This window comes from Parasteatoda tepidariorum, chromosome 9 (assembly GCF_982258835.1).
Source record: "Parasteatoda tepidariorum strain Cologne lab strain chromosome 9, Ptep-v5.0, whole genome shotgun sequence".
NCBI lineage: Eukaryota > Metazoa > Arthropoda > Arachnida > Araneae > Theridiidae > Parasteatoda > Parasteatoda tepidariorum.
In genome coordinates, this window is record NC_141763.1 from 48723922 (window position 1) to 48726999 (window position 3078).

The window sequence follows — 3078 nt, forward strand, 5'->3', positions numbered from 1 at the left end:
CAAGAGAATATATTCTTGGTGTTTTCAATTGCGATAATCGTAAAATCAGAACAGACAAAAATTCTGCTAAATTAATCGTAAAAAGTCTGTCCAGAAATGTGTCGAGGAGAGAGTGCTGTTCCGTTGGTTAGCTGAAAATTAGGTTTTCGTGCAATATATGAGTTAAATTGAACAATGGGGAAAAAACACAAATAATACCACGTATACAGACATAATATAACCCTCATTAGTGTCTAAACATCGAATAATAGAAGGAACACAGAGACACAGAGGAAATTTACAAACAAGTTATAACAAGAAAAAAAGAGTTCAACCATAGGAAAGAGGAACCAAACTTGAGCAATATGTTATAGAGATTTCCCATTCACTTAGCATCCAACACACCATATAGTTCGTAGGTTTTGCTCAAACTCTGTTTAAGGTCTTTTTATTTATTTATTTTCTTTGTCTTGCGCTGTGTAAAACTTATGCAAGTGAGCTTGTGGGGAGTGGTTACGTGAGAGTTAGGAATCTTTATAATCCTGTAAAATAAAGGAGATAAGAAACTAATGTGAGTGTAGTGTAAGAACCTTAGCTGAAGTAGAAGATCAAAGAAAATATATTTCCAAACATTTTGAAAAAATCGGAAGGTAGAATAGTCATTAACTAAAATATTACGAAATATGAAATGATTCCCAGAAATCAAAGGCAGCGACTGAAGAGCAGTGTACGATGATTTTAAAAGTTTATTCATTATCGAATCTAAACAATAGTACGTCTGCTCGTATGATGTGTGTGCTTCAGAATTGCAAGCTAATATATCCTCCGCTTATAGGTCACCAAAATTTGGATATTAAATGATTGGACTCCCTTAAAATGAATTCAATATCAAAAATCAATATCTAAAACTCGGTGCATTTAAGATAGAGATGATATTAACTTATAATTCTGGCATTTTGTACAGATAATATTGTTAAGGAATGGCAACTTTTAAGCTTCACCCCAAGTTAATTAACAAAATATTTGATTATTTTGGATTCCTTTTTTTTTTGAATTACAAATTTTTAGTCATATTTACTTAACACTTGGTATGAGATGGCAGAAGTTATTTTTAGACTTATAAGATACTGTTCATTTCCACATAATGGTAAGTTGACGAATTTACCCTCCTACCGCCAAAAGATTTAAAATTGTTTTTTGTTTCCAAATGATTAGAAAATATTTTAGGAATAACAAGTCTGAAAATTCATTGGAGGACATTATGCTATTTCATCATCTGCCATAGATCTTAGTCGAGTTGGTTCGCATAAAATGGATAGTTGTCTGTTTCGTGTTTTTTATCCCACTAATTAATATTTTTAATTTTTTTTTCTTTCATGAACATAGTATTTTAATGCTCTACAAAGTGCAGCATAACGAAGAAAATTAGCAAGTTTTACTTTCTGCGGATATAATAGTGAGAGCTGATGAAGAGATTATATCTTTTCTGTATTTTGTTTTCCGGCATTTCAATAATTTGTTCCTAAATTTTTAAAAGTTTTCAAAAATATTTAATTATAATAATTTTTATTCTTCTCTTCTCATTAATTTTTCATAATTTTCCAAATTGATTTCGAATATTTGCTATTAACATACTAATTATTTTCTTCATAAAAATTTGTAACTTGTAATAAAAAATTTAAAACCTGCTGTTTAGGTATTGAGAGGAAAATATATTTTATTTCAAGAAATGTTTTGGATTTTTGATTTATTTGTTTATCTTTTATCAAAATCATAATTGTCTTTATGATAAATTATATTATTTTAGATATTTGTCCATAAAAATTAAAAAGTAAATAATTCCATTTAAATATGCATTATTTAATAATCACAAAATCATTTAAGTATTTATTCAACTTTTCAAATAACCAATAATTTTTCTTAAAAAAATGAATAGTTTTAAATTTTATGCATCATTAGCTTCTTGTGGTTTGAACTTGTTCATTTTAAAACAAATTCAAACCTAAAATTTTTTTCCTTGACTTTAATCAAGTCATGAAATCAAAACAGTTCTATAAACTATGTAATTAATAAGGATGAATAAGTAAAAAAACTGTGTCATTTCGCCCATAGAATTTGTAAAAAGTTAACGGGAATCGGATTTTTAGATCATTGAATCGAATTGGAAAACTGTTATTCTCGAATAAATTTTTAGAAGGATTTCCACACTACAACACTTTAACATTTTCAAAATTTATCGTCTGCAATATTTTTCACGGTCACTGAACATTGAACTCCATATTCTTTCCTCGACCGCATACATGGGGGAGGTTAAAAAATAAATCAACAGAAAAAAACCAGGGGAGCTTTAAACGTTAACAGGTATAAGTAAACAATTTTGTTTGGTTGGGGATATTTATCCAAGTCATATGACCTAATTCCGTTCGGGAAGAATGGAACTAAACTTCTAAATTCTACTTTGAGTGTTTGCAAACGATTTTTTTATTATGTTAATATCAAAATGAAAATTATTCTCGCATGCTATTACTGCTTTAAGAATCCGCTTCCCTCTCCATCTTGGAAATTAAATTACAATTTTCCTTTTCGCTTTCTTGAAGCTTTTTGTTCTTCACAAACTTTTGATAATAGAGCATCATTCTACCTCAGAATATGTTTCAAAATAGCTGGAAAATAATAATAAAATCTCTTTATTATAGTATGAAAAATAAATTCTCTACAACTTTAAGAAATTTCTAAAATTCTTTTCCAAAAAAATAAATAAATAAATAAAATAAAAAATAAATAAGTAAGTGTTTGCGTTTATTAAGTTTGGATGGATGATTTATTTTGTAAATTTGTCTGTATTTAGAATTTTTAAATTTGATTTTTTTATTTTATCAAGCTGACTAAAACTTATTTCGATGAAACCTAAAATATTTCTTTGCGGTGCATTTTTAAACAAATGTTTTTTACTTAAGTCTAAAAACAGACAAAAGTATAATACTAAACTACCTTTTCTAAAAATGCGAGTTGCTGAATTATATTGTATTACAAAACTACTTTTATCGAACGCATTATGGTGGCATCAAGAACAATTTATATTTCTAGTCGCTTTTAAAC